Raw genomic sequence first — 21,374 nt, 5'->3', positions numbered from 1 at the left:
TTCATCAGTGGAATTGGCCTATAGTTTTCTTTTTTTGTGGAATCTTTGGTTTTGGTATCAGGGTGATGGTGGCCTCATAGAATGAGTTTGAGAGTATCCCTTCCTCTGCAATTTTTTGAAGTAGTTTCAGAAGGAGCGGTGTTAGCTCTTCTCTAAATGTTTGATAGAATTTGCCTGTGAAGCCATCTGGCCCTGGACTTTTGTTTGTTGGAAGATTTTAATCACAGTTTCGATTTCAGTTCTTTTGATGGGTCTGTTCATCTGTTCTATTTCATCTTGGTTTAGTCTTGGAAGATTGTACTTTTCTAAGAAAGTGTCCATTCTTCTAGGTTTTCCATTTTATTGGCATATAATTGCATATAGTAGTCTCATACGAGCCTCTCTATTTCTGTGATGTCCATTGTTACTTCTCCTTTTTCTTTTCTAGTTTTATTGATTTGAGTCCTCTCTCTTTTTTTCTTGATAAGTCTGGCTAGGGCTTTATCAATTTTGTTGGTTCTTTTCAAAGAACCAGCTTTGCATGTGATTGATCTTTTCTATGGTTTTCTTGGTTTCTATTTCATTGATTTCTGCTCTGATCTTTATGATATCTTTCCTTCTACCAACTTTAGGTCTTGTCTGTTCTTCTCTCTCGAGCTGCTTTAGATGTAAAGTTAGCTTGTTTATTTGTGCTTTTTCTTGGTTCCTGAGGTGGGCTTGTATTGCTATAAACTTACCTCTTATAATGGCTCTTGCTGCATCCCATAGGTTTTGGAGCGTCGTACCTTCATTGTCATTTGCTTCTATGTATTTTTTAATTTCCTCTTTGATTTCTTCAGTGATCCATTGGTTGTGGAGTAGCATGTTGTTGAGTCTCCACGTGTTTGTGTTTTTTGCAGTTTTATTTTCTTGTTGTTGATTTCCAGTCATATAGCGTTGTGGTTGGAAAAGATGCTTGATATGATTTCAATTTTCTTAAAGTTACCGAGGTTTGATTTGTAGCCCAGGATGTGATCAATCTTAGAGAATGTTCCATGTGCACTTGAGAAGAATGTGTATTCTCTTGCTTTTGGATGGAATGTCCTATAAATATCTATTAAGTCTATCTGGTTTAATGCTTCATTCAAGGCTTGTGGTTCCTTATTGATTTTATGTCTTGTTGATCTGTCCATTGTTGTAAATGTGGGGTTAAAGTCCCCCACTATAATTGTGCTATTGTTGATTTCTCCATTTAAGGTTGTTAGCAGTTGCCTTTTATATGGTGGTGAACCTGTGTTGGGTGCGTAGATATTTAAAATTGTTGCATCTTCTTCTTGCATTGATCCTTTGATCATTATGTAATGTCCTTCTTTGTCCTTTAAAATAGTCTTTATTTTAAAGTCTATTTTGTCTGATATGAGTATTGCTCCTCCAGCTTTCTTTTGATTCCCCTTTGCATGGAATATTTTCTTCCATCCTCTCACTTTCAATTTCTGTGTGTCCCTAGAAGTGAAGTGGGTCTCTTGAAGGCAGCATATATATGGGTCTTGTATTTGTATCCATTCGGCCAGTCTATGTGTTTTGGTTGGGGCGTTTGTTCCATTAACATGTAAGGTAATTATTGATATTTATGTTCTTATTGCTGTTTTATTAATTGCTTTGAATTTGTTTTTGTTGCTCTTTTTTCTTCCCTTCTTCTCTTGTCCTCTCCCCTTGTGGTTTGATGACTGTCTTTAGTGTTGTATTTGAGTTGATTTTTCTTTGTTTGTGTATCAATTGTAGATTTTTGGTTTCCAGTTATTCTGAAGTTTTGATATGAGTCCCTCTGCCCCTCAACTCCAAATGAGACAGAGCTCCAACAGCAGAGATGCCATCAATCATCCCAGTGGAGCAGAAGCCATGGCCCTGAGGTGCCTCAACTCCCTTAAGCTGCACAACACAGGGTCCTCCAGGACCACACCTGCACCATGTGTGCCACCACAGGAACTCCTAAGTGTTTGGTTTGGATTTTTTTGGGGGCTGCAGGAAGTTCCTGGGCTAGGGGTCAAATGGACTTGGTAAAATTAATATTTCTACTCTGTGAAAGGCCTCATTCAGAAAACCAAATATGTCACAAACTGAGAGAAAACTCTTTGCAAACACATATCAAACAAAGGATCTGCTTCAAAATACACAAAGAATTCTAACAATACAACTCCATTAAAAATAGGGATAGCTTGGAGTTCCCTTCGTGGCTCAGCAGTTAACAAACCAGACTAAGATCCATGAGGATGTGGGATCAATCCCTGGCCTCGCTCAGTGGGTTAAAGGTCTCGCATTGCTGTGAGCTGTGGTGTAGGTTGCAGTATTGACTTGGATTTGGCATTGCTGTGACTGTGGCATAGGTTGGCAGCTGCAGCTCTGATTTGAGCCCTAGCCTGGGAACCTCCATATGCTGCAGGTGTGGCCCTGGAAAAGGCAAAAAGACAAAAAAGAGTGGCTACCAGTAGCCATACCAAGGGCCCTGCACAGCCTACCCCTCTCACTTTCCGGGAAAGGCCATCTGTCTGGCTGAGTGCAGCTGGATGGGGGATCCAAAGCCTGGAGCAAGTCTGGTGCAGGCCAAACTGAGGTGTGGAACTCCAGGAACAGGCAGCCTGCACAAAGCAGCACTTCACAGACCACAGCCAGACCTTTCAATTTGCATGGGATGGGGGAGGCCCCACCCAGAGGAAGTGATGTCAGGGCCTCAAGCCAATGACACTACCTCCCAGTGCCTCCTGCAACTGGCCTGGGCTGTGGGCTAGATGCAACATTCCCTCTGGCCCAGTCTCTCAACCATGGAGTCCTGGGCTTCTTTGGGGAAGGGCAAGAGCCGAGCTGCCTCTGCTGCCACAGGGGTGCTGCACCTGGGAATTGCTTTGAGTTCCTGTCTCTGGGAGGGAGTCATGAATCTCTCCAGACTGCAGCCTGAAGTCCTGGCACTTAAGCTCCAACAGTGCCACCACTGTGTGTTTGGTTTGAGGTTTCTAAACCTAAAACAATCCCCAACTGGAGTTGGTCCCTAGCCCTTGGGTTGTGCTGTTAACCTGCCTCATTACAGGCAGCTGCATGTGGGCTGCACATGCACAAACTGTGCAGCTTAGGAACATGTTCCTTTTATTCTCCCAGTATCCTTTGGGAAAGGGAAGGGGCACTTACTAAATTAACAGGGACATGACAGAGAGCCTTTCCTTGGCCAGGCTGGACAGGTGCCTCTGCCCTCTTCTCAACTAGTCCTCAACCTTGGCCTCTAAAGACTTCAACAAGCACTAAAATGGTTTTGAACATCCAGTCTGCATCCCTCTCCAGCTCCATTTGGAATGCCTGCCTGACAAAGCTCAGGATGCCAAGGAATTGAGCATTCGTTCAGCCAATGCCAGAAGAGAGTTTCTTCTCCTTAATGTCTCTAGGAGAGGGTGGAGCCTAACTTCCATAAATTCTGCTTAGTGTCCCCATGTAAGTCTCCAACTTTCCCTTCCCAATTTTTAAAAAATTTTCACTACCTGAATCTATTGAGGTTCACACACACACACACACACACACACACACACACACACACACACACATGCACACATGCACACACACACATATTTCCTCTTTAAACTGCCCAGCCACTTCTGTACAAATCCAGGGTGAATCATTTCATGCTTGACATGTCCCTGTTTCAGTATATTATTGACCAAAATCTGCCATGATCACTTTACCTAATGCCTCGCTTAATTTCTGGCAGAAGCCTGGGAAAACTTTATAACCAGCCATGAAAATAGACCTATGGTGCATATACTTAAAAGACATTTCTGACTTTGAAGGCCACTTGGGGGAAGCTTCTAGTCCTAATAACACTCTAAACCTGGTTGCTGTCTTCTTAGGAGTACTGTAGTTAAGGAAATAAATCAGGAAGTTCCTGTTGTGGATGGGTCGATTCTGGCACATCAGAAACAATTCCAATGAGTAGTATCCATGATGATGAGTGTTCAATCCCTGGCCTCCATGGGTCATGGAATCCTGTGTTGCCTTGAGCTGTGGTGTAGTTCTCAGATATGAGGCTTGTTTCCCAAGTTGCTGTGACTGTGGTGTACAGCTGTAGCTCCAATTTGGCCCCAGCCTGGGAACTTCTGTATGCTGCAGGTGTGGCCTTAAAAAAAAAAAAGAAAAAGAAAAATTGGAGTAAAGCTTAGTCAGGTCAGACCACAGAGTATATTCTGGGTCCAGAGATGAGCTGGAATGAAAATTCAGACTCAATTTCAGGAGTTAAAGGGGAAGAAGTGAGCACATTTTTAAAAATTATTCTTGCTTGACTGCCTCCTCTGCATCTTTCTCTCATGTTTTTACAGTATTTTCATGATCAGTCTATCATGTCAACATATTCCCTTCTACATTGTTGGAAAGTTGCCACCAGTGGGGGTGGGGGAGGTTGGATGTGCATAGTAGGAGCAGTGGGAGCTGGCCTTAAGAGCTGAACCCAGGAGAGGATGTGAGAAAAGTTATCTTGCCATGGGGTTACACCAGCTCTACAGTGGTAGACCTCACCCTGTTCCTGCTTGGAGCTGACTGTAGCAGACAATGGGGGAGAGTTCCAAACGAGGCTGCAGAGGAACTTAAGTGTGGGCAGGATTCGTTGTAGGGAAGTGTTGTTTTTCTTTCTTTCTTTCCTTCTTTCTTTCTTTCTTGGCCATGCCCATGACATGAGGGAGTTCCCAGCCCAGCGATGGAACCCATGTCACAGCAGGGATAATGCTGCATCCTTAACCTACTGAGCCCCAGAGGAACTCCTGTAGAGAAGTGTTTTCATAGTCAATAGTCTGACTACCCAGCTGTAAGTAACTGCTTCAGTGTCTGATCCCAGCAAGAGTATGCCACACATGGGGGGGGTGTCTTAGGAAGTAGCCCAGATACCAAAAACATGCCCACTGCCATTTACCTGGACAAAACAGTGATTCAGAGGGAGACATGCACTCTGATGTTCATGGCAGCACTTTCCACAATAACCAAACCTTGGAAACAGCCTAGCCATAGACAGATGAATGGATAAAGAAAATGTACATATATACAATGGACCACTACTCAGCCATGAAAAAGATTGAATGAATGCCATTTGTAGCAACATGGATGGACATAGAGGTGATCATGCTCAGTGAATTATGTCAGAAAGAGAAAGACAACCATGTCATATCATGTATATATGGAACCTAAAACAGGGCACAGATGAACCTACCTACAACACAGAAACACACAGACGTAGAGGATAGATGTGTGGTTGCCAAGGAGGAGGAGGGAGGAAGAGGGTTGGACTGGGAGTTGGGGATAGTAGATCCAAACTATGACATTTAGAATGGATAGACAATGAGGTCCTACTGCATAGAACAGGGGACTATATCCAACTTCCTGGGATAGACTATAAAGAAAGTTTTTTTGGAAGAATGTATATATGTGACTGTCTCAGTTGCTTTGCTGTATAACACAAATTAGCATGTTACAAATCAATGATAATTTTTAATGTGAAAATAAAATTGCATTTCTGAAAAAGCTGAGATCTTTGTATTGAATACTTCCCATTAGTTTCGACTATCTTTTTGTGAATAAAAATTATATCTGACTTTCAAAGACAAAATGTGCCCATGACATCACTAACATAGACAGTTACTGCACCATAAACAATACATGTCTTTATTACTGATTTGCCTCCAAAACCTCCAGACTGGATTCTTGGCTGCAGTGTTTAAAAAAGAAAATAGCTGTTAACAATGATTTCCCAAACAGAATGGTTTTACTCTTTGGGAAGATAAAACCCTTTGACTCAGTTCCTGTGGTCATTTACTAACATGCCTTTTGTGTGCCTGTTGGCCCGAGGTGGAGTGGGCAATGCAGACCTGGTGCCTGTCTTCAAGCAACTTAGGATCTAATCTGCAGACAAAACATGGATTCAACCAAAATGTAAGTCACAAATGATGATGATACATCCTGTGATGACCTCTGCCCTGACCATTCTCATCTGATTTCATTTGACTGTCCCCATGTTTAGCAAATAATAAGATAGGCCCAGTTACATTGGCATTTCAGATAAACGACAGATACATTTTAAGTATAAGGATGCCTCATGTGATAATTGAGACCTACTCAAAACTATTCCATGTTTCTCTGAAATTCAGATGGATATATACGACATCTTTCTTTGCTGATCCTTGCATAGGTGCATGGGTGGTTTTCCTGTCCTGGTGATTTTGACTCATGAGGTCATGAACATAGAGGTGCATAAAAATTTCAAGTGAGTGTTTTCAGCTTCTTTAGATAAATCCCCAGAAGTGGAATTGCTGGGTAAACCATAGTTCTGATTTTAACTTTTTGAGGAATCCTCGTGCTGTTTTCCACAGTGGCTGCATCAATAACATTCCTTTTTGTCCACATCCTCTCCAACATTTATTGCTTGTGTGTGTGTGTGTGTGTGTGTGTGTGTGTGTGTGTGTGTGTGTATAATAACCATTCTCTAAGGGATGAGGTGAAATAGTATTGGTTTGTATTTCCATTAGTGTGGTTGAACATCTTTTCATATGCCTGTTGGCTATTTTCTGTTTTCTTTGGGAAAATGTCTATTCAGATCCTCTGCCCATATTTTTTTGTTTGTTTTGTGCCATGCCCAAGGCATATAGAGGCTCCCAGGGCAGGGACTGAACCAGAATCACCCCATGCCACTGTAGTGACAATGGCAGATCTTTAACCCACTAGGCCACACTGGATTTCCCCTCTGTCTGGTTTTTTACTGGGTTGTTTAGGGGTTTTTGATGTGGAGTTGAAGGAGCTTTTGTTTTTGTTTTTTTAATGTATTTTGGCTCTTACCCCCTTATCAGATGTAAGATCCGTGAATACCTTCCCATACAGTAGGTTCCCTTTTCACTTTGATGATAGTTTCTTTCACTGCAGAATCTTTTTAGTTTGATGTAGTTCCACTTGTTTCATTTTCCCTCTCTGTCACTTGCCTTTTAAGTCAGATCCAAGTATAATCAGTGAGACAGATGTCCATGTGATTACCACCTATGTTTTCTCCTAGATATTTTATGGTTTCAGTTCTTTCATTCAAGTCTTTAGTCCATTTTAATTTTGGCACGTGGTGTAAGGTAGTGGTTTAGGTCCATTCTTTGCATGCGCCTGTGCAGTTCTTCCAGCACCATTGATTGAAGAAACTGTCCCTTGTCCATTGTATGCTCTTTGTTCCTTTGTTGGAAATGACTTGTCTGTGTCTGTGTTGGTTTTACTTCTGGGCTGTCAGTGTTGTTTCACTGGTCTGTCTGTTTTGTTTTTGTGCCAGTCCTGATCTGTTTTGCTATCTATAGCTTTGTAGTATAGTTTTAAATCAGAAAATGTAATACTTCCAGCTTTTCTGTTCTTTCTCAAGATGATTGTAGCTAATGGGGATCTATTGTGGTTCCATACAAATTTTAGAAGTGTTTCTCCTAGGTCTGTGCAATGTGCAATTGGGATTCTGGTAGAGAGTGCACTGAGTCTCCGTTGCTTTTGGTAATCTGGACATTTGAATGATATGAATTCACTCATAAACATGAAATATCTTTCCATTAATTTGTGCCTTTAATTTCTTTCCTCAACATCATATAATTTTCAGTATACAAGTCTTTACCTTGTCTGGTTAAATTTATATCTAGGTACTTTATTTTTATTTTTTTATTTTTTTATTATTTTCCCACTGTACAGCAAGGGGGTCAGGTCATCCTTAGATGTATACATTGCAGTTACAGTTTTTTCCCCCACCCTTTCTTCTGTTGCGACATGAGTATCTAGACATAGTTCTCAATGCTATTCAGCAGGATCTCCTTATAAATCTATTCTAGGTTGTGTCTGATAAGCCCAAGCTCCCGATCCCTCCCACTCCCTCCCCCTCCCATCAGGCAACCACAAGTCTCTTCTCCAAGTCCATGATTTTCTTTTCTGAGGAGATGTTCATTTGTGCTGGATATTAGATTCCAGTTATAAGTGATATCATATGGTATTTGTCTTTGTCTTTCTGGCTCATTTCACTCAGTATGAGATTCTCGAGTTCCATCCATGTTGCTGCAAATGGCATTATGTCATCCTTTTTTATGGCTGAGTAGTATTCCATTGTGTATATATACCACTTCTTCCGAATCCAATCCTCTGTCGATGGACATTTGGGTTGTTTCCATGTCCTGGCTATTGTGAATAGGGCTGCAATGAACATGCGGGTGCATGTGTCTCTTTTAAGTAGAGCTTTGTCCGGATAGATGCCCAAGAGTGGGATTGCAGGGTCATATGGAAGTTCTATGTATAGATTTCTAAGGTATCTCCAAACGGTTCTCCATAGTGGCTGTACCAGTTTACATTCCCACCAGCAGTGCAGGAGGGTTCCCTTTTCTTCACAGCCCCTCCAGCACTTGTTCTTTGTGGTTTTATTAATGATGGCCATTCTGACTGGTGTGAGGTGGTATCTCATGGTAGTTTTGATTTGCATTTCTCTTATAATCAGCGATGTTGAGCATTTTTTCATGTGTTTGTTGGCCATCTGTATATCTTCTTTGGAGAAATGTCTATTCAGGTCTTTTGCCCATTTTTCCATTGATTGATTGGTTTTTTTGCTGTTGAGTTGTATAAGTTGCTTGTATATTCTAGAGATTAAGCCCTTGTCAGTTGCATCATTTGAAACTATCTTCTCCCATTCTGCAAGTTGTCTTTTTGTTTTCTTTTGGGTTTCCTTTGCTGTGCAAAAGCTTTTCAGTTTGATGAGGTCCCATGGGTTTATTTTGGCTCTGATTCCTATTGCTTTGGGAGACTGACCTGAGAAAATATTCATGATGTTGATGTCAGAGAGTGTTTTGCCTATGTTTTCTTCTAGGAGTCTGATGGTGTCCTGTCATATATTTAAGTCTTTCAGCCATTTGGAGTTTATTTTTGTGCATGGTGTGAGGGTGTGTTCTAGTTTCATTGCTTTGCATACAGCTGTCCAGGTTTCCCAGCAATGCTTGCTGAATAGACTTTCCTTTTCCCATTTGATGTTCCTGCCTCCCTTGTCAAAGATTAATTGACCATAGGTGTCAGGGTTTATTTCCGGATTCTCTATCCTGTTCCATTGGTCTGTCTGTCTGTTTTGATACCAGTACCACACTGTTTTGATGACTGTGGCTTTGTAGTATTTCTTGAAGTCTGGGAGAGTTATGCCTCCTGCTTGGTTTTTGTTTCTCAGGATTGCTTTAGGGATTCTTGGTCTTTAGCTGTTCCATATACATTTTTGGATTGTTTGTTCTAGTTCTGTGAACAATGTCATGGGTAATTTGATAGGGATTGCTTTGAATCTGTAGATTGCTTTGGGTAGGATGGCCATTTTCACAATATTGATTTTTCCAATTCAGGAACATGGAATATCTTTCCATTTCTTTACATCTTCTTTGATTTCTTTGATTAAAGTTTTATACTTCTCGGCATATAGGTCCTTTACCTCTTTGGTCAGGTGTATTCCGAGGTATTAGATTTTGTGAGGTACAATTTTAAAAGGTATCATTTTTTTGTATTCCTTTTCTAATGTTTCATTGCTGGTATACAGAAATGCAACTGACTTCTGAATGTTAATCTTATATCCTGCCACTTTGCTGAATTTATTAATCAGTTCAATGAGTTTTGGGGTTGAGTCCTTAGGGTTTTCTAGGTATAGTATCATATCATCTGCATACAGTGACAGTTTGATCTCTTCTCTTCCTATATGGATGCCTTTTATTTCTTTTGTTTGTCTCATTGCTGTGGCTAAGACTTCCAAAACTATGTTGAAGAGCAGTGGTGAGAGTGGGCATCCCTGTCTTGTTCCAGATTTGAGTGAGAAGGCTTTCAGTTTTTCCCCATTGAGTGTTATATTTGCTGTGGGTTTCTCATAAATGGCTTTGATTATATTCAGGAATGTTCCCTCTATACCCACTTTGGCGAGGGTCTTGATCATGAATGGATGTTGGACTTTGTCAAATGCTTTTTCTACGTCTATTGAGATGATCATATGATTTTTGACTTTTCTTTTGTGAATGTGGTGTATGAGATTGATTGATTTGCATATGTTGAACCATCCTTGTGAACCTGGGGTGAACCCTACCTGGTCATGGTGTATAATTTTTTTGATATGTTGTTGGATTCGGTTGGCTAAGATTTGGTTGAGAATTTTTGCATCTATATTCATCAATGATATTGGCCGATAGTTTTCTTTTTTGGTGGTATCTCTGTCTGGTTTTGGAATGAGGGTGATGATGGCCTCATAGAATGTCTTTGGGAGTATTCCTTCTTCTTCAACCTTTTGAAAGAGTTTAAGGAGGATGGGCACCAATTCCTCTTTATATGTTTGATAAAATTCACCTGTGAAGCCATCTGGTCCTGGACTTTTATTTGTAGGGAGTGATTTTATGACCTCTTCAATTTCATTTCTAGTGATCGGTCTGTTCAGTTGGTCTGTTTCTGCTTGATTCAGTTTTGGCAAGCTGTAAGATTCTAGAAAATTGTCCATTTCTTCCAGATTGTCAAACTTGTTGCAATACAGTTGTTCATAGTATTCTCTTATGGTTTTTTGTATTTCTGCTGTATCCGTTGTGATTTCTCCTTTTCCATTTATAATTTTGTGTATTTGGGTTCTTTCTCTCCTCTTTTTAGTGAGTCTGGCCAGGGGTTTGTCAATTTTGTTCACCTTTTCAAAGAACCAGCTCTTGGTTTTATTAATTTTCTCTATTGTTTTTTGAATCTCTATTTTATTGACTTCTTCTTTGATCTTTATAATTTCCTTCCTTCTGCTGACTTTAGGTCTTTTTGGTTCTTCTATTTCTAATTTGTTTAGGTGGAGGGTTAAGTTGTCAATTTGGGATCTTTCTTCTTTTTTGAGAAAGGCCTGGATTGCTATAAATTTCCCTCTGAGCACTGCTTTCGCAGCATCCCATAGATTTTGAGAGGTTGTGTCTTCATTATCATTTGTTTCAAGGTAGTTTTTAATTTCCTTCTTGATTTCCTCATTGACCCATTGGTTTTTTAGTAGCATGTTGTTTAGTCTCCATGGAGTAGGTTTTTTCTCTTTGCTTTTCCCATGGTTGATTTCTAATTTCATGGCATTGTGGTCAGAGAAGATACTTGAGATAATTTCTACGCTCCTAAATTTATTGAGATTCGCTTTATGTCCCAATATGTGGTCGATTCTTGAGAATGTTCCATGAGCATTTGAGAAGAATGTGTATTCTGCTTTTTTTGGATGTAGTGTCCTGAAGATATCAATGAAGTCTAACTTTTCTATTGTTTCCTTTAGGATCTCTGTTGCTTTATTGGTTTTCTGTCTAGAGGATCTGTCCATTGATGTGAGGGGGGTATTTAGGTCTCCTACTATGATTGTATTCTCATCAATATCTCCCTTTATGTCTGTTAATATTTGTTGTGTGTATCTGGGTGCTCCTGTATTTGGGGCATATATGTTGACAGTAGTAACATCCTCTCCTTGGATGGATCCCTTAATCATTAAGTAGTGTCCTTCTTTGTCTTTCTTTATGTCTTTTGTTTTAAAGTCTATTTTGTCTGATATGAGCGTTGCGACTCCTACTTTTCTGTCATGTCTATTGGCGTGAAATACTTTTCCCCAGCCTTTCACTTTCAATCTATATGTATCTTTTGTCCTAAGGTGAGTTTCTTGTAGGCAGCATATTGAAGGTTTTTGCCTTTTTATCCACTCAGCCACTCTGTGTCTTTTGATTGGGGCATTCAGTCCATTGACATTTAAGGTGGTAATTGATAGATGATTATTTATTGCCATTTGAACCTCGTGTTCCAGTTGATTCTATGGTTCTCCATTTTTTTTTTTTTTTGGTTGGATGGTCTCCTGTTATTATCTGCTTGAGTGGTTTTTTTTTTTTTTTTTGCAAATGCAATATTTGGTTTTGGCTTGTGATTGCCCTGTTTTTTAAGTATGCTAACCCCTTCCCATAAATGTGTGTTTTAGCCTGATGGTCCTGTAAGTTCAAACACTTCATTACTATATTAAAATTAAGAAGAGAGACATACATATAAACAAAAAGGTTATTTACCTCCTGACATCCCTTGCCCACATTTTATGGTTTTGATGACTCTTTTTTATTTTTTTCTTTTTAATTTTATTTTGTTTGAAGCATGTTCATGATTAAATCTGTATGCTGGCTTATTTGAGTGACTTCTCTCTGATTGCAGTTTCCTCAGTCCTAGTTCTTCCTCTTCTTCTTCTTCTTTTTTTTTTCTTTTCTTTTTTCTTCCCTTTCCTTCCTTTCTTTTTGGTTTAGAGAAGCCCTTTCAATATTTCCTTTAACCTGGGTTTTGTGTTGCTGTATTCTTTAAGTTTTTGTTTGTTGGGAAAAATTTTTATTTCCCCTTCTATTTTAAATGATATTCTTGCTGGATAGAGTATTCTAGGTTGCATTTTTTTTCCTTTGAGCACTTTAAATATCTCTTGCCATTCCCTCCTGGCCTGTAGTGTTTCTGTAGAGAAATCAGCTGATATTCTTATGGGGGTTCCCTTGTAGGTAACATTCTGTTTTTCCCTTGCTGCCTTGAGGATCCTCTCTTTATCATTAACTTTTGCCATTTTTATTATGATGTGTCTTGGTGTGGGTCTGTTTGGGTTCAGTTTATTTGGGGCCCTCTGTGCTTCTTGTATCTTGAACCCAGTATCCTTTAGATTTGGGAAGTTTCCAGCAATAATTTCTTCAAATATATTTTCCATTCCCTTATCTTTTTCTACTCCTTCTGGAATTCCTATTATGCGTAGATTGGCCCGCTTTATATTATCCCATAGGTCTCTTATATTGCTTCCCAGTTTTTTGATTCGGTTTTCTGTCTGCTGACCTGATTGAGTGATTTCCATTATTCTATCTTCCATATCACTGATTTGTTCTTCTGCATTATTCATTCTGGTTTTTACTGCCCCTAGTTCAGTTTGCATCTCTGCAAATGAATGTTCTAGTTTTTCTTGGCTCCTCCTTATATTTTCTAGTTCCTTTCTGAGGGTATCTGCATTACTGTTCATATCTTCTCTTAATTCCTTCAGTATTTTCACTATTTCTCTTTTGAACTCCAGGTCTGTCAGACTGCAGAGATCTGTTTCATTGTTGACAGTTTTAGGTGAGTTCTCCTGTTGGTTTCACTGGGAGTGGTTTCTCAGCTTCTTCATCTTGCTTGTTGTTTTCTTTCTCCTGAGGGAGTTGTACTCTCCATGATCGGGCAGTGTTTGCCTTGTCACTGCCGTGGAATATTTCCTGAGGGCTGGCGTTGTTGGTCAATCTTTTTTGAGGCAGTGTGGCTTTTCTGGAGTGTTGATGGGGCTAACAGTGTTTCTTTGAAGCAAAGGAGGACTTCCTGAGGGCAGACAGGACTGAGAGGTCCACACCGCGATGGTAGCAGATTTCACTTGGCCATGCAGAGCTTGCTCTGGTGTTTTTAGGCTGTGGGGTTCCTGCAGGGGGTTGGCGGTGTTGGGCAGCTGCTTTTTAGGGGTGCATCACCCCCTGGGGGCTGGAGCAGCTATCTGGGGCACTGAGAACCTGAGAGGCTCTTCCCTAGGGCAGCCCAACTCAGAGGGACAGCCTGAGAATGTAGGTGGATCTTTTCACAGTCTGGCTGAGCTTGTTGCAGCTTTTCTGGGCTGCAGGGGGTCCTGCCTGGAGCTGGCAGTCCTATGCAGCTGGTCCACTAGAGCATCCCCTGGGGGCTTGGGCGGGTAGCAGGGCCGTTGGAAACCGAAGAGGCTCCTCCCCAGGGCAACCTGACTCAGAAAAACCGTCCGAGAATTAGGCCGATCTATTCATAGCCTGGCTAAGCTTGTTCTAGCTTTTCTAGGCTGCAGGCCTTTTCTCGGGTGCTGGTGCTGTTTGGTGCTGCTCTGCGGAAGTGTAGCCCCTCCAAAGGGCAAGCAGGCCTGTGCAGGGACAGCCCCTGCGGTGGTAGGCTTCAGGCAATTGTTGAGGCCAGCCCTCCTGGATGGCAGGCAGCCCCAGGTCCCTGAGAGCGTAGGGCGTGGTGGGGGTGGGGGGAGGGGATGCACTGGGAAGCAGAGTTTTCAGGTTGCTAGCGGGCCTGTAAGCTTGCTGTGGTGTGGGGGGTATTCTATGGGGACCCACCCCTTCTTCTCTCCCCTCCCCAGCACGGGCGCAGACCAGGCTCTTCTCCCAGGTTCCCTCTGATGTGGCTTTCCCCTTCCCCACTCCTGGAGTATTGCTCCCTTCCTCTGCAACAGCTTTGTTTTCTAGTCTCCCAGGCAGTCTCTGCCCCTTCAACTGGTTTCTAGACCTCCCAAGCAGTTTCCGCTCTGCCCCGCCCCCCTAGCCCGGGGACTAATCTCTGGAGCCGAGGTCTCGGTGCCCAGTCCCCCTCCCAGGCGCCCCCCGGCCCTTTCTCGGGGACTAACCTTCTGCGGCGAGGTCTCGGTGCCCAGCCCCCACCCAGGCGTCCCCCAGCCCCCTCTCGGGGACTAACCTTCGGCAGCGAGGTCTCGGTGCCCAGCCCCCACCCAGGCGTCCCCCGGCCCCCTCTCGGGGACTAACCTTCGGCAGCGAGGTCTCTGTGCCCAGCGCCCCCCCCAGGCGTCCCCCGGCCCTTTCTCAGGGATTAACCTTCGGCAGCGAGGTCTCGGTGCCCAGCGCCCCCCCCAGGTGTCCCCCGGCCCTTTCTCAGGGATTAACCTTCGGCGGTGAGGTCTCAGTGCCCAGCCCCCACCCACGCGTCCCCCGGCCCCCTCTCGGGGACTAACCTTCAGAGGCGAGGTCTCGGTGTTCAGCCCCCACCCAGGCGTCCCCTGGCTCCCTCTCAGGGACTAACCTTCGGCGGCAAGGTCTCGGTGCCCAGCCCCCACCCGGCGTCCCCCAGCGCCCTCTCGGGGACTAACCTTCGGCGGCGAGGTCTCGGTGTTCAGCCCTCACCCAGGCGTCCCCCGGCCCCCTCTCGGGGACTAACCTTCAGAGGCGAGGTCTCGGTGCCCAGCCCCCACCCAGGCGTCTCAATTTTTGGTGACTCTGCCCGTAGTTCAGATGGTCCGTTGGGTTCTTGATCGGCTTTTCCGTACTCCAACTTACTGCTACACTCTTCTCTGCATCTGGAGATTCCTCTGGTTCATTTGATCTTCGCCCGGTAGGTGACTTTCCAGGGTGCGGGATCCCTTTCTCCTCCACAGTTCCCTTTCGGGAGCCCCCGTCTCGCTCGGATTCGCCTTCTCTCACTCTCCTCTTTTCTCCTGTTCTGCCCAATAATGTCACGAATTTCTTGCCGTTATTGGAGTTTAGGTTCCTCTGCCAGCGATTGGTTGCTGTTCTGTGCGAGTCATTTATTCTGTAGATGTGCTTTTTTTGTTGTGTTTGTGGGAGAGGGCGAGCGTGTCTTCCTACTCCTCCGCCATCTTGTCCTCTCTCTTTAGGTACTTTATTTTTGAGGCAATCATAAATATGATTTTTTGGTTTGTTTCTGTTTTAAATCTTCTATGTCTTTGTTCAGTCTTTCTTGTAATGTATTGATCTTTGCCTCCAGTTTTTGTCCAAGCTCTTGGATCCTCTTCACTATCATTATTATAAAGTCATTTTGCATGGAGGTGGGGGAGTTGTCTTGTTTTTATCTGGTTCATATGTCTCTGCCTTTTCATTTTGTATGCTTTTTGCATCATCTCCTTTTTGTAGGCCGGAAGTGTGTAGCCTGTCTTGCTTCTAGTGTCTGGCTCCTTGTAGGTGAAATGGATAGAGGGGCTTGTGGCCAGCTTCCTGATGGGAGGGACAGGTGCCTGCCCACTGGTAGGTGGAGCTCAGCCTTATCCCTCTAGGGGGTAGACCTTTGTCTGTGGGTATGATATGGGGCACTTTAGGTACCTGTTTGTTGATCAGTGGGTCTGTGTTCCCAGACTGTTTGTTATTTGGCCTGGGGCTTCTCAGCCCTAGTTTGTGGGACCAGATTGTTCCAAAACGGCCACCTCCAGGGGAGCTCATGCCAACAACTATTCCTTGGACCTCTGCCTAGACTGTCCCCCCCCACACACACAGTGTGTCCCAGTCACCCCCTCCTTTCCCAGGAGACCCTCCATGATTGGCCAGGTCATTCTGACCCAGATTCTTCTTGAGTGCCTGCTTAGCCCTGGGACCCAGTGCACATGAAAGCCTGTGTGCACCCTCCAGGAGTGGAGTTTCTGTCTCCCCCAGTCCTGTGGAGCTCTTGCACACAGCCTCACTGGCCTTCAATGCCAAGTGTCCCAGGGGCTCCTCCTTCCCGTGCCAGACTCCCTGGCTTAGGCACCTGCTGTGGGGTTCAGAAGTCTCCTGTGGGAAAGCCTCTGAAATAGAGTTCTTTTCCAGTTTGTGGGCTGCCCATGCAGGGGGTATGGGATTGCTTATATCATGAATAATCACCTCCTGCTGTCTCAGTGGCCTTTGGGTGTAGGATATCTTATTCTTTGTAGTTTCCAGTCTATTTTGTTGATGGTTATTCAGCACTTTGTTGTAACTTTGGTGTTTTCATGAGAGGAGGGGAGCTTGAGTCCTCCTACTCTTCCATCTTGTCCATTTATCTCTCCTTTTTTTTGTCTTTTTGTCTTTTCTAGGGTCACTCTTGCAGTGTATGGAGGTTCCGAGGCTAGGGTTCTAATCGAATTTGTAGCTGTTGGCCTACACCAGAGCCACAGCAATGCAGGATCCTCAACCCACTGAGCGAGGCTGGGGATTGACCCCACAACATTATGGTCCCTAGCCAGATGTGTTAACCACTGAGCCACAATGGGAACTCCTTGTCTGTTTCTCTTCTTGGGTTTTTTGTTTTGTTTTGCTTTGTTTTTAGGGCTGCACTTGTGGCATCTAGAAGTTTCCAGGTTAGGGGTTGAATCAGAGCTGTAGCCCCTGGCCTACACCACAGCCATGTGGGATCTGAGTGCCATCTGCAACTACACCACAGCTCATGGCAACACAAGATCCTTCACCCACTTAGCATACCAGGGATTGAACCTGTGTCCTCATGGGTACTGTTGGGTTTGTTAACCATTGAGCCATGACAGAAACTCCTGTTTCTCTTTTTGATGTTTCATTATCATTGTATAGAAATGCCACTGATATGTACATTGATTATGTAAACTGAAATGTGACTGAGTGTATTCATTTGAACCATTTTTTTGCTGGAGAATGTAGGATTTTCTATTACAGTATCATGTAATCTGCAAAAAGGACAGTTTTACTTTTTCCATTTATGATTTGGATGCCTTTTATTTCTGTTTCTTGTCTAACTGTTAGTAGGACTTCAAATCCTATGTGGAATAAAAGGGGCAAGAGTGGGCATCCTTCTCTTGTTCATCATCTTAGAGGAGAAAAAGCGTTCAGCTTGTCACAGTTAAGTGGAATGTTATCTGTGGGTTTGAAATTGATGGGCTTTATAATGTTGAGGTCCATTCCCTTTATACTCACTTTGTTGAGAGACTTTAACATAGACGGATGTTGAATTTTTTCAATTTTTTTTTCATGTATTGAAATAATCATATGGTTTTTACCCTTCATTTTTTTTTGTTGTTGTTGTGGTCATTGTTGTGTTTATGGCTGCACCAACATCATACAGAGGTTCCCAGGTTAGGGGTCTAATCAGAGCTAGAGCTGCCAGCCTACACCACAGCCAAGCAAGTTCTGTTTCCCTTCCCAGATGATGGAAGATTTTAGGCATTATTTCTTCCATTAATTTTTCTGTTCTGTTCTCTTTCTCTTCTTCTGGAACCACCCCTGTAATGCAAATGTTATTCTGCTTGATGGTATCCCATAGGTCCTTTAAAGTAGCCTAATTTTTTAAAAATTCTTTTTTCATTTTGCCTCTCTGTCTGATTGAGTTCCATTGTTTGGTCGGGCAGGTCTCTGATTAATTCTCCTTCATCCAGTCTGCTGTCAAAGCCCTCGAGTGTGTTTTTCAGTTCATTAATAACTTCTCTTTGGTTCTTTCCTCTGCTTCCCATCTCTTCATTGAAGATCTCTTTGTGTTCATTCCTTCTTCTGAGTTCAGTAAGCATCTTTATGTCCATGACTTCTGACTCTTTCTCAGGTCGATGGCTTATTTCCATCAGGTAGATGGCTTATTTCCACTTCATTTTGTTCTTTTTCTGTGATTTTGCCTTGTGTTTTTTTTTTTGTTTGTTTTTTTTTTGAAAGATATCCCTGTGTTTCATTTTGCCTAACTTTTTGTGTGTGTTTCTACACATTAGGTCCATTAGCCATCTCTCCCAGTCTTGAAGGAGAGGATATGCTTGGGAGCTGTCCTGTAGGGCTCAGAGGTGCCATCCCACTTGGCCACAAGAGCCAGGCACTCAAGGGGTGTCTCCTCTGTGGTCTGTGTGAATCCTCCTGTTGTGGTGGGGGCCCAGCTGTGATTCTCTTTGCTGGGAGGTGGGGAAGCGCCTGTCTGGGACACAAGGTGCCTGGCTGCGGTGGGTGTGAAGCCCTGATTTTTTCATGTTCTCTCTGCTTGAAAGCCCTTATGTCCTGATGTTTAATTTCGAACATAGTTCCTCCATTGTTCCAGAGCTGGCTTTTCTCCCATGTGGATTAAGGGGGGTGATCTAGGGCCCTGGTCCTCAGGAAGTCTTTGCAGCCTCTCTGGGTTGCTTTCCTCCCTTTCCCTTGCTTCAGACAGTGTTGCTACAGCCACAGCTGAGCAGCATGTCCACAACTGCCATACTTATACACACACCAGCCCTTGCCAAGTAGAAGTGTGGGAATGGGGTTCCTCTCAGTCAGCAGGAAGGGGAGGCTGTTTCTCAGAGCCCATTTCCCTCCTAGATATGGAGGTGCACCTGGGAGTGAGCTCCAGTTCTGAGCAGGAGAGCTTCCTTTTCTCAGAGAGTTGGGTGGCTGTGTGTTCATGTTTTCCTCTGTGGGACTGAATATGAAGGTGAAAAATAGGATTTCTTTTTTGTCTTTATGCTATTTCTTTGGGCCGAATCCACAGCATATGGAGGTTCACAGGCTAGTGGTCTTATCAGAGCTGTAGCCCCTGGCCTACGCCAGAGCCACAGCAACACGGGATCCGAGGTGAATCTGCAACCTACACGACAGCTCATGACAATGCCAGATCATTAACGCACTGAGCAAGGCCAGGGGTCGAACCCATAACCTCATGGTTCCTAGTCGGATTCGTTAACCACTGAGCCATGATGGGAACTCCTGATGTTTGCTTTTTAAATAAATTTAAGTTAAATGTGTGTCCCTTTGAAGAATTCATTCCTACTTACAGCAAAGTATGCCTAAGGGTCATGTTTAAAAACATGTTCCCTGAGAAGTTTTCCACCTGTATAGAATCCAGTAGTAAAGAAAAGAAAAGGAATAGTGCCATGAACTACAACATGAGGTAAAATGAGGTAGGATGTAGTTTGATGAGAGCATCAGTAGTGTGTCTTAATTGTGGAATTTCATCCAAAAAAACTGAACTAAAACTCCCATAAGATTTAGCAAATCCATTGCTAGGGCTTCTGATGAAAACGAACATCCTAATTTGAAAAGATAGGAGCAGCTCTGTCCACTGAAGTGTTCCTTAGACTTTTTCTCTCACATAACTTCTTTTCACAACAGCGAGTGATAATGTGTAGACCAGCCAGGTTATGGCATCAGCCTGTGTCCACTTAGAGATGAGTCAAGATGATGTGGTGTCCATATGCAGTGCAGTGGTATTTGGCCAGAAAAGAGAGTGACCTCTTGCCATTTGCTGCACCTTGGGTGGGCCTAGAAAGTATTATGCTGAAGGCCACAGTCAGACAAATCAGGATAATATGTGATGTCCCTGATTTGTGCAGTCTAATACCCAAAACCAATGATCAAACACACCAAAGAGTAACAGACTCATAGATACAGGAAGGAAAAGAGGACTCCATCTCCCTTGTTGTCCTATCAGAAAAGCGATGCATTCCGTCTCTCAATTTTAGATATTTGGGGAGAATCAGCCATAGCAGAGTTGTCTCTCACAGCCTCCCATACCTTACACCCTCCCTGCTTGGCTTGAAATATTGCAGTGCTCTCAGTTTTCTCCGGGAATTGTGTCATGTTCCATGTGGGCTGGTGCTCAGTTTGCTCTCGAGCCAGATTTCATGACACTGTCCCAGGAACTGGTGTGATGGGGGGTTGAATTTTGAGAAGAACACATTTAATCCTAGAACTTTGAGTTAGCTAAAGTTTGTTGCTTAGAAAATTATGAGATATGTGGTTTAAGGCAACCCACTGTTGAAAGTAGGGTGAGTCCTTGTTTCCTAACTGTTCAAGGCATAGTAAGTTTTGTACGTATACAATGACAGGGACACTGTTAATGAAGAACCAGTGGAAAGATAATGAAGTGTACAGATTGTTGCATCCAGAGAAAAATTCTACACACGGTCAATGAGTGAAGACTTTTACAACCTGATGAGCATATGCTTAGTGTGTGGCATTTTACAATTTAATTTCTATAACTACTCCTTTTCTTCTGGACAAATGTTACCTATGGAGTGTAAAAATGTCTGGTGCCTCAACTACCAGAAATGAGTGGAAATGGTATTTCCATCAAAAAATGGGAGCCCTTTTAAATCTCACCATGGTAGGATTTTGCAATTCCCCTAAACGTTGAAGACCCATTATATTTGGGGAGGTCTTTTTCTCTCCAATAATGTCTTTTCAAAACAGAGAGTAATACTGTTTGATTGTAGGATGCAGTTTTTGAAATAAAATGTTGACCCTGTCCAGGGAAACGGCCACTAGGCTATATAGAGCAGGTGGACCCAGAGGGGGCAGAGTTGCCTTCCCTCTGAAAGTTCCAGGCCTCTGACCAGTTTCCACGGCAATGGAATGCTGCCCACGGAGCCTTGTGGTTCAACTGCCAGTCTGTGAGAAGAGAAGTGTGTGTTGGCCACAGCTGGGAGGCTCTCCCCTTCGCTGCTCAAGTGCCAGACGATGGGCAACCTTAGCTGTTGTTGCGGAGGTATGTTGCTACTGATCTAAAGGCTGTTTCCTCAGATGGGTGGTTCGTTTTGACTAAACATAGTATCTCCATCTTTATCTCCATTGCCACCAGTCTCATCAGTCTCTCAAGCCATAGGTCTGTTATACAGGCTTGCTGTATGACTAAGGTATATCTTAATGCTCCGAGTGAGCCAACTGCCTCAAGTATTTTCCTAAATGTGAGAAAAGACTCGTGTCTCGTGGCAGTTTGAAACACGTTCTCCCGGAGCACAGAGACGGCAAACATGCCCCTCTGCCTTTTTCAAAGCACGAGGCCCTCGCTGTCAGCCCTGCAGTAGACATTCAAAAGGGGGACATTACAGCTCCACTCTTCTCAGTGTACATGTCGATGTCTGAATCCACATGCTAGCAGTCCAAAGGCAGAGGAATTTCGACAGAGCAAGAAATGGGGATTTTTCAGGTTGGATTTCCCCG

The sequence above is a fragment of the Sus scrofa genome, chromosome 10, assembly GCF_054392235.1.
Source record: "Sus scrofa isolate SSC_HxYL_T2T_F1_AM1 chromosome 10, Sscrofa_HxYL_maternal_Yorkshire_Landrace_v2.0, whole genome shotgun sequence".
Taxonomy (NCBI): Eukaryota; Metazoa; Chordata; class Mammalia; order Artiodactyla; family Suidae; genus Sus; species Sus scrofa.
The sequence above is the reverse complement of the archived record's forward strand: the minus strand, read 5'-3'. Positions refer to the sequence as shown.